This window comes from Solanum stenotomum, chromosome 1, assembly GCF_019186545.1.
Source record: "Solanum stenotomum isolate F172 chromosome 1, ASM1918654v1, whole genome shotgun sequence".
Taxonomy (NCBI): Eukaryota; Viridiplantae; Streptophyta; class Magnoliopsida; order Solanales; family Solanaceae; genus Solanum; species Solanum stenotomum.
Genome location: NC_064282.1, coordinates 89,299,006 through 89,308,988, shown reverse-complemented (window position 1 = coordinate 89,308,988; position 9,983 = coordinate 89,299,006). Strand labels below are relative to the sequence as shown.

Sequence of the window (9,983 nt, the reverse complement as noted above, 5' to 3'; positions counted from 1 at the left end):
ACAAAATATCCCTTAAAAAGGTATGCGAATGATACATAGCTACAGTGATGATACATTGTCACTGATACACGCTAAATAACTGAATGTCGCGCTAGGTAATCTACTCAGACATTACAAAATTTCAAATTTCAAAATTATATCTTCTACATTGAAGAACAATTTGTGAACATCCATCAATTTAGAAAAAGCTAGAAATACGAATAAAAGTCTGATTTTTTGCTGATACAAGATGAATATATCAATTTTACTGAGGCATTCAGGAATTTGGGTCAGCGAAGTGAAATATGAAAGTTACAAAAGTGACGGTATCGTTGTTGGACAATCAATTTCGTTTTTGAATCTCAAAGCAGCAATTTCAGCCGAGTTGGATATCGATGTATCAAGGAAAAACATTGAAATTAGTTACATCGTAGAAGGTAACTCGTCTCCGATGAAAATTAAGAACGACATGGGTGTTAACCTTTATTTAGAAGTAAAAAAAAGTGAGCCAGGATTTGCAATGTATCCATTATGCATTGACACAAATGAAAAGATTGGCGGTGATGTACATAACTTTGATGGAACATGCGGAGAAATTATGTGTGTAGAAGGCACAACACAGGATATAGAAGCTCTTACGGTGGTTGAATCAAGAATTTGTGATTCGTATTATATTCCAGAATTGGAAGTTACAAATTACATAATTGATTCAAATAGTATAGAGGTGAAGACATGTCAATTATATAAGGATAAAGCAACACTCATAGATGTGATGGCGAAATATAAGATAAAGAACAACTTCAATTGCAAAGTAAAGAGATCTGATAGATAAATGTATGCGAGTATTTGATTTGTTTTGTGAAGAACTGTGGTTGGATTCATTAGATCTATAAATGGTGATACCATTATTTTGTTTTAATGTATGATACATTATTAATTAGAAAGTCATTGATTTTGATTTTTTGTTTAGTTCGTTGAATATGATTTGTGGTAGATTGATAATGATACATTATTTGTTGATACATTAAGTTAATATTGTTGATACGTTCAGATTACACTGTTTAAAAATTAAATAATTTAATCGCAAAATTCATGTAGCCGATACATTTCGTCATTTTGTGATACATGATTCATTATTTATTTATTTTTTGAATCTGATAAAAAATAACTGTGTTGGTTGTTAATATTATTGATACATTGAGTTAATACTGCTGATACGTTAAGATAATTCTGTTGAAACAGTAAATAATCTTGTAGCCGATACATTCAAAAAAATTGTGATACGTGGTTAAATTATTATTTTCTGAATCTGATACAAAAATAACATCATTGTTTGGTTACTTTGAACTTTAGTGTTTTATATATTATAACATGTAACTGCTATATGTATTAATATGATGAAAAAAATTGTACAGTTATGTGTTGGTATGCTTTTTGGATGAATGTGGCTAGACTATAAAGGCTTCCTGTAGAAAAAAATCTGATGTTTTCAAAGTTAGATACTTCAATAGTGAACATACGTGTCTAATGCGGGATAGGGTACTAACCAAAGTCCAAGCAACAGTCGGGTTTGTAAGTGGTGTGACTGCTCCCAAATTGGTTAGCCATAAAATAATTCATACTCCAAAAGATATAATTGCTGATATTAGAGAATTCTATGGGGTTCAAATATCTTACCAGCAGGCATGGCGTGCTAAAGAACGTGCACTAGAAATGATAAGGGGTAAACCATCTGCTGGGTATAGACAGATACCGAGATACATATACATGCTAAATACTGTTTATCCAAATTCTTATATAAGGATGCAGTAAAGTGAGGAAAATGAATTTATGTATATGTTTGTAGCCTTAAGACCATTGATTAGGGGGTTCGATTACTACAAACCAATAGTTGTTATTGATGGTGCACATCTGGGCGGAACTTACAAAGGGACATTTGTATCAACAAGCACACTTGATAGGGCAGGTATGTATTTTTTGTAGTTGTGAGGTGTTTGTAAATGTTATGTATCAAATGAAATAATATGTGTTGCTCTGTAATTAGGTTGCATATTTCCATTGGCATATGATGTTGTGGACACTAAAAATGACTGTTCATGGACATGGTTCTTCGAATAATTCAAAAATGCATTTGGCGAGCGCGAAGAAATGTGTGTTGTATCAGATAGGAATGAGAGTATTATGAAGAGTGTAAGGATTGTGTTCCCAAATATACCTCATTATGCATGCATATGGCATCTTTGGAAGAATGTCTGTGGAAACTTCAAAAGGAGCAGAAACACCCTAAGTGATCTATTTTACTCTATGGCCAAGGCATACAGAAAGGAGGATTTTGATAAATTGATGGCTAAGGTTGATTAAATTGATCACAGGGTTAAGGAGTACCTTGAGGATGCAGGGTATGAGAAATGATCGAGAGTTCATTCAACAGTAAATAGAGGTAGAATGATGACTTCGAACATTGCGGAATGTATCAATGGTTGTCTTGTTGAAGGACATCAATTGTCTATATTAGAATTCTTCGAAGAAGTTAGAATTCTATTTGGTTCTTGGCATTGCAAAACAGAGAAATAGCCTCATATACAAAGGACATATTGGGGAGAAGATTTGAGGTGGTATTGATTATAAACGCGTCTAAAAGTTCGAAGATGGAGGTAAGTGTCATGATACATTATTTTATATTCTATGTATATAATTCGGTGTATCATTTTGCTGTTTGAACATGATTTCTTTAAATGTACGCAGGTTGTTCCATCATCTAAATTTATTTTCTCAATTTATGAAGTTGGAAGAAGATACATTATTTGTCTTGAGCGGAAAGTATGTTCTTGTGGAAGATTTCAACTAGATGAGATACCTTGCGCACATGCAATCGCTGATTTAAAGGAAAAGAATGTTAAAGATATGCATCCATATTGCTCTAATTACTACAAGCCTGATGCATTAGCAAAAACATATGAGATTCCAATGGTTTCAATGCCAGATAAGGAAGATTGGTCAGCTCCTGAGGATGTTGTAGCTGAAACTGTGTATCCACCTAGATACAGACGATTAGTTGGACGACCAAGGAAAAGAAGAAAAAAGAATGCGGATGAAAAGATTACAGTGAACACAAATTGTTGTGGACAATGTGGACAATAAGGTCACAACAGAAGAACTTGTACTTTCTTTCCAAAAGAAAAGTGAAATTATCATAATGTTTATATGACATTAATGTTTTTGTTGAACAATTTTTCACGTATGATTTGTGTATGAATGTTAATTCTGATAAATAAATTTTAAGGTGCAATTATAAATAAAATGTTGGTTAACGTATAAGCTAATGTATCATATGCATTAAATAATAAATAATTTCAGTAATGTAAATTCCTACATCAAATTATATAACGTTTGTTGTATCATATATATTAATTGGTTACTGTATCATTTACATTAAAACATACACAACCTATATGTTAGCAATAAGCTATTAAACGTGTATCATATACTATATATATATTATGATACATACATTAAACAATTAAGTTTGTAAACAGTTTATTTAACACAATAGTTATGAATCGTGTATCATATACTATATATATTATGTTGCACGTACAATATTAATTATAAATAATGAATCATATACGTTAAAGTTTCAAAAATCTATTTGTTAGTAATATGTTATTATATCTGATTACTTAGAAGATACATAATAACAATGAAAACATGTATCAGCTACTATATATGTTATATACTGCACTTTTTCTTTATGTAAGGGTTAGCCCCTGCGACAAGCATTATCCGGGAACGATTATCCAGGAACTGGAAGATGGTTGGCGTGACACACCTAAATCCCCCACAATCAATCCACAAGGCTTCAGGCGACTGGAGCAACCTTTGAAGGCGCTCGGCCTTGTTCACCCTTTCAGCTAAGTATCCCGTTTTTTCCTTGAGGGAAACCGAGATTCAAAATATGTGGTCTGAAATTTAACTTTTTATAAACAAAGTATGTTGGTCCATACTGTATCAAAACAGACTAAAACATGAGTGAAACTGTCAAAAGGATAAAAAAAACATTGTCTATGCATAATCTACTTAATTACTACACTACGTGAACCAAATCTTCTTCTGGTGGTTGTGTGACTACACTCTTAGGTTTTGGTGGATCATCATTCTCACTAACGTATGCACCCTTAGCCTTTTTGCTTTCATAACTCTACAACAATGCTCCATATCTTTTGCGTAGGTATTCAGGAAGAAAATCAACTAATGATGTTTCGATTTGATTGCTCAGATACTCCGCAAATGTAGCAACATATAACCCACAGTCTCTAAAAAAATGCAGAATATCAGTTATAAACTTAAATCATACATGATTCCAAAACAATAAAAGCATAATACTTACATGCTGTCACTCTTTTGTTGCATAATGTCTCGGGCAAATTCAACCATGAAAGGAACTTGTGCCTCTAAAAGTGAACCAGAATTATTATCCTTGTACGCATCACAATCAACAAAGTTTGTTCGTTTAGTTTTTTTGAAGAATCCACTATCCATGAGGTAAGAAGGAAGCATTTTAGACAACATTTTTATCTCGTGCGAAATTGCTTTTTTCCTTGAGCCTAATGAAGACTCATACACCCTTATCACTCTGTTTTTCAGTTCAACAACAGCCAGCACCCGATGAAATTGTCCACCGCAATTAACCGGGATGTAAACATCGTCTACAAGATGCCATGGTAAAACAACTGGGATTTCAAAACCTTTGATGATGTTAGTGATTGACCTCTCATATACAGATACAATTGAAGTGCGATCAATGTGTTCTTGGGTACTAATAAGATCATCATCATTAGCCAGGTAATAATACCTTTCATAGGTATTTTTGATGTGTGAAATGAACAAGCAACTGGCTGTTGTGTATCTGTATTGATTCATGCTGCGGAGTTTTGATTTTTTACGGAGGTAGTAAAAAACAACATCGATGTGCTATAAAAAATATGATAAACGAAATTAGAAACTTGTAAAAAAAGGTCTATGATAGAATTGATACATTAAATGATAATCTAAACAGATATTAATTTGATGGTTTATTTGATTGTATCCGGGATGATTTTTTGTAGCATGTTGTTCTATAACAATGTATTTGATACATGCTTAAATTGTTTCATTAAGAACTTTACCTGATCAGTCCAACATTTGTTTGGCTGTGACATGGCATAGAACTAGTTCTTGTTAATTGGAAATGCAACAACAAAATCCATCATCTCAAATTCAAAAGATTGATCTGTATTTATCCTCCGATGATTTCCTGTGATAATATTTGTATTATCAATTAGTTACATCAGAATAAGTTAATCCAAACATTTACAAAATATATGTATAAAACTTACTTATTGGCATGATTTTTGAGAAGCCCCTTGGTTAACAACTGCATATACTCATCAATTAGTTTAGACGAAGGTTGATATGTAATCCCATATCCTTCAAATGGAAAATACAGACGAACATCATCATCCAATTTCTGTTTTCCCTTATCACATGACCCAAAAGAAGTCACATATGGAGATTGAATAATTCTTGAAGGCATCCTGTTTCTAGGCGCAGGAGTCTTTGAATGACTTCTAATAACAATCTCGGTGATTGGAATATCAGTGGGTAATTGACTATCAGACAACAAATTATGACTGCCATTTAAATCCTGTGGATTGTAAACACACAATGGTTTAACATGAATAGGAACTTTTTCTAGATCGAATACAAGTGCATCTATTGCTACTTCAGTTGAGGGCGATATTGTTGTTGATGTGGAAGAATCCTGTATAATAAGATATTATATTTTTTTAGTATCATTGCATATAATGAATATTAGTGTCATGATGCATAGTTGATAACTATACCGATGTATCAACTGTTATTGTAAAAGGCGTAAAATGACGGATGTTGTGTTGAACTGTGTTAGCACCATCTTCATCCATGTTTACTTCATTTAAAGCTTGTGGGGTTTGATGTGCTTCATCATCCTGAATATAAGCATGTTGTATGTATCAGTTATCCATTATACTAATTATGTATGATATATATAAAAAAGAGGATAATGTATCAAAGAAAATTGTAATGTTTAAAGTTTTGATCATACTGATACCTTCTTAGGATCATTTGCTTCAATATCAACATGAGTATTTTCATATGTAGGCTGGAGCTCTGAAACACGCATCATTTGTTGTTGGTTACTGATAGTATGATCAATCTATATTTGAATTTTTAATAATAAAAAAGGTGTTAACATAATTGTTACTGAAACATTATTTAACATAAGTGATGAATATAAAGTTGAAATATATAACTGATTAATGAGATAGAAGATTCGGTGAATCACCTTAACTATATATATGATCTATATGTGCTGATACATATGATTATGATTCTTAATACATATTTAATGTATGACGTATAACGACAATTACAAACAATGTATCTGATATACCTCTGCATTGACATGAACTTGATGTCCACCCTCATTAACAGATACACCAACCTCAAAATCAGCTACACCAACTGCATCAGCAGAATCAGTCCGTATATGTGAAGATGGTTGTTTATTGCTTGATTGAGGATCGACTTTGTTGTTTTCCTTGTGTCGAGATAGCATCAACTGCGAGTGGTTTTCCTTTATCAAGATTACAAGTTCCTCAAATTTCTTGTCAACCTATCAAAAAATTATAAAAAAACAACTACAATTAGAATCAATATAAAGAAGAAAAAAATAATAAAATCAAAATAATTACTTACGTAATTCTTCAAATGATCTTTCAGTTCTTCAATATCTGAAATTACATAGTTGACTTTTTGAGCATCTGCAGAACTGTGTACTTTAGCAGCCGGTGTCGAAGGACCATCTGGAATAGAAAATGGCTGATTTAATGACACATTGGACTGATTTGGCTGACTGGGTTCTGACACCTTTGTTTTAGGTGTATCCACTTTCTTTCTTCTTTTTGGTGGTGGTGGAGATGATGTATCAGACACTCTAGATGATCTCCTTAACAACTGTTCGGGAGGTCTTGTGGAGAAATCATCGAAATCAGCAATGTCATTCGGTTGAACTATCTTGGGGTTGACTGATGTTGTGGTGGGTGAAGAAGGAGGATCATGTTCATCTTCAGTTAAATCAAAAGCTGCAAGTTCCTTCGGTGTTGGCACAATGTTTGAACATGCATTCTGGAATTTTTTTTTTTATTTTAATATTAAGAGATAAAACTATGTATCTTAACACAGAAAAAAATAATTTTAAAAATACAAACTTGCAACCTTACAACTATATACTTAATTATGTATGAAATGTAATATAAAATGAAATTCAATGTTACCTCTTGAAAAATGCTAGTAATAAGCATTTCAAACTTTGGCTTTAAAGCCACAACCCTCCAATTGCAAATTCTAGAGATGACATTCCGTTCTTTGACAGCAATTTCAGGATTTAATTGGGATGCAAATTCATATGTCTATACGTTAAGTGCATAAGACAATCCATATAACCGATACAACTGTCTGCTAAGATTGAAATCCTGTCGGAGTGAATCCATGAGCTTTGTGAATGCAATATGTCCCCAAGGATATACTTGATATCTACCATCTTCAACCATTAAAAATTCGTTAACAGATATTGAAGAATCTCCAGTTTGAGCCAAAATGAATGTATGCAGAAAGTACAAGATAGCCATCTGGAGTGCATCCTGATTATTCTCCCAGTTGCCCATCAGAAATCGTTGGACTAGATGATTCTTGCTTACACTTTTAACTGCACCAGGAAAATATTTTTGGAATAGCCTACAGGAGTTGATTTTGGGTATTCAAATTCTTTGATATTGCCTTTACATTTAAGACCAGTTATTATTGCAAATTCTTTGATACCAAATTTCAAGATAACCCTGTTTGCATGCCTAATATGCAACACCTTTGAGTTGTCTTGTTCCAATTCTAACAACAACAAACATTTACTGATTTGACCCTGAAAATTACATTTAGGAATGTCTAAATAAGGTCCAAAAATTGTAGCTCTAAACAGTTCAATTACATCATCCCTTATAGACTTCTGGAACTCCTCCAAAAAAATTGTGTTAAAAGGAACACCAAACCTTATGGCATGTGTTGGTACCTTTTTTTATAACATATTTGATTGACTGCAAAATGAAAAAGAAAATTATACTAAATAAAAACACCAAATCACACTACACAACAAGTAATGATACATAATAAAAACAAATTGATACATAGAAAAATACATGCTACCAAACTTTAACAGAATCGTATTATAAAACTTAATACATTATACAGAAGGATGTCCTGTATGATATATTATTAATGGTGCCTTTTTTATAACATATTTTATGATACATACATAAAAACACCAAATCACACTACACAACAAGTAATGATACGTAATAAAAACAAGTTGATACATAGAAAAATACATGTTACCAGACTTCAACAGAGTCATATTATAAAACTTGATACATTATACAGAAGGATGCCGTGTCTGATACATCAACGACTTTTTTGTTAAATTTGACAAGTCTCTTTTTCATATTGGGGTTTGTCATGTATCATTTTTTTCGATACACATAAAACAAGGGTTTTATAAGTTTCGACTAAATCTCAAATCAGTATGTATCAAACTAAGTTAAGGTTTTTGAATGTATCATGATTTAACCCAATAAACAATATTACACATCCAATTAATGTATCAGTCAATTTCAGTCTACGATATCAATCGCAATACAAATCACAAACAAGTTTAATAAAGATTAAAAACACATACTCTAGGCAATACAGGTCTGGAAATAGTGGGTGCTGCTTTTCTTCTCCTTTTTTGGGGGGTTTTTGCAACCTTTGGTTTAGACGATTTTGGCACATCTTTGGTCGACTGATTAATCAAGTTTAATGGGTCATGCAAACTTTTTGATCTAATTTCTGTCCAATTTTCATCATCAGAGTCGTATATTGTTCGATTAGTAGTAGAAAGATTTGATGTAGGATCAGGATCCATATGTATCAAGATGAAGAAATCGAAACAAAATAAAAATTGAAGGAAGAAGATGAAAGCTACAATGGCAGACTTTGGGAGAGATGACTGAGAAGATGAAGTTTGAAAAGGGTTGGATTGAGAGATAAAATTTTTGAAAATCAATTTGGGATAATGATCTGTAACTGAAAAAATATTGGAGTGAATTTAGGGAGAAAAAAAAGAAGTGACATAGGGAGTGGTGAAATGTGGGAGGTAAAAAATAATCATGTATCTGACAGATTTGATATTTAAGTGAAATAAGAGATTTAAGTAATTTTTTAAAAAAGTAGAGAAAAATAAATAATAAGGAACTTAAAGTTGTGTATTTAAGTTATTTTTCCTAAAACAAATGTCTTAGTGGTCTTATCTTTCAATTTTTAAAACTTGTCCTAAAACACCGTGTCACAGCTATCGCTGTCACTGGAACTGTACCATGGACATCAGTAAAGTATTGATGATGTTATGATATATTGAGAAATGAATCGGCAAGCTCATCAACAATACTAGCAAAAAAGCGAGTCCGTAATAATAAATTTTTTAATAAATAAAATAGTAAAATATCAATGCAAGTGTTGCCATATTAGACAAAATCCTAGTTTTGATATTTATTAGTAATGGTTTTCTTTGTCCTTTTCTTTTCCCCATGTTAATAATTAATAATATAATTATATATAAGAGTGAATTGCCCTTAAACAGTCAAGAGCATATTTGTAATTATTTTTTTGAGATTATCAATATTTTTCCCTATTTGTATTTTGATCTTACGTGATTTAAGACATGATCTGAATGACACGTTTTTTTTCACTCTTACCGCTGCAAGTTTCCTTTTCACTAATAATTGTCAAGTAGCACATAGAGTGTCATTGAATATACTATCAGAATATGTTATTTTCTCAAAGAGAAAAGAAATAAAGTCACCATTAAAGTTGTTTCGAATTTTCAAAAAGACATCTTA

At 32.0% G+C, this 9,983-nt stretch overlaps 3 pseudogenes; 2 read left to right on the top strand and 1 right to left on the bottom strand.

Moving 5' to 3' along the window:
• Nucleotides 1-229: 229 nt before the first annotated feature.
• LOC125858574 (uncharacterized) lies at nucleotides 230-1,791 on the top strand (annotated as a pseudogene).
• A 312-nt stretch (nucleotides 1,792-2,103) lies between these two features.
• On the top strand, nucleotides 2,104-3,120 carry LOC125858564 (uncharacterized; annotated as a pseudogene).
• A 943-nt stretch (nucleotides 3,121-4,063) lies between these two features.
• On the bottom strand, nucleotides 4,064-9,010 carry LOC125858556 (uncharacterized; annotated as a pseudogene).
• Nucleotides 9,011-9,983: the final 973 nt, after the last annotated feature.